The sequence below is a fragment of the Microtus ochrogaster genome, chromosome 7 (assembly GCF_000317375.1).
Source record: "Microtus ochrogaster isolate Prairie Vole_2 chromosome 7, MicOch1.0, whole genome shotgun sequence".
NCBI lineage: Eukaryota > Metazoa > Chordata > Mammalia > Rodentia > Cricetidae > Microtus > Microtus ochrogaster.
This window is the reverse complement of record NC_022014.1, coordinates 25,628,602-25,629,949: the sequence shown is the minus strand read 5'-3', so window position 1 is coordinate 25,629,949 and position 1,348 is coordinate 25,628,602.

Below are 1,348 nucleotides of genomic sequence, written 5' to 3'. Positions count from 1 at the left end.
TTCTGTTAGGTGTATGAATGAGTAACTTCCCGGGCATTAATGAACAGCAGCAATTCTCATCCTTACCTCGTTTACTGTGTACAGTTTGTCTCCTGCAGAAAGCCTTGTTAGAAAGCGAAAGCATTTGCTTAGAACTGGAGCAACACAGGCTTTCACCCTCTTATACCAAGTTAACTTCCAAGAGGGTTTTAACTCCCGCTTTCCCAAAGCACTAACTTTGCTTCCCAAAGCACCTGGCAAAAAACCACTCATTTTTTATTAGTTACTTTTTGAGAGTTTAGAGAACTGATAACATTGAGTGAAATCCTTCCTAGCTGACATCATCTATTGACTAATGTTTAAAATACACCCTCCCCCCTAAAGCATTACTTGCAGCACTATAAATTTTTTTTGTGGGGGGGTCAGGTCTTGCCACATAGCTTAGGCTGGCTTCAAACTCTTTACGTAGCTCAGATTGGCCTTGAGTTTGTGAGCCTTCTGCTGCAGCCTCCTGAGTGCTGAGATGATCAATTTCTTAATAAAATTATATGTTTAAAAAAAGAGACAGCAAAGTTTGACTTCATAGTATGGCTAGCCAATCAAAGCCAAGCCAGAAATTTTGTAGGAAGGAAATTTAGGCTGAGACTGTTCTGAAACTGTGTCAGAAGATGTTCTAGTTTGCTTTCTGTTGCTGCGATGGAATGCTCACTCTGGCCAGAAGCAATTTAGGTGGAGGAAGTGACTTCTGGGTCACAATCCATCCTTTCAGGAAGTCAGGACAGGAATTTAAGCAGGAACTTGAAGCAGAACCCGGGAGGAATCCTTGTTGGCCCACTCTCTGCTCTGGTCAGCTATCTTTCTTATGTTTCCCAGAGCCACACACCTAGGAAGAGCTGGTACCACTCACAGTGGGCTGGGACCTCCCACATCAGTTATCAATCAATATCATCTTTTAGGAGACATGGCCACAGACCAATCTGATTTGAGCAATCCCTCCCCTGAGATTCCCTTAGATGATTTAGCTCTCAGAAGAGCTAAAGCTGTAATTTGTTTTTGTGCTGAGGATCCAATCCAGGGCTTCATTTTAAGGCAACCACTCTCTCTACCACTGAGCCATACCTGATCTCTTGTCTCTTTTAAGAATGAGAAATCTATTTTTTTGGTTATATATTATATATGTGTTTATGTATGCATATATGAAGTCAAAGCTCACTTCTTCGAAGCTTACTATACTCATGTCTTTAAGTTTTTTATCTGGAATCACGATGAATATAGTTTTTCTTTTTTCCAGATTGATTTAATTAATTAATGTATTTTTTATCTTTTTTTTTATTGAGAAAAGGAAAAAAAAACAAGTTTCCGCCTCCTC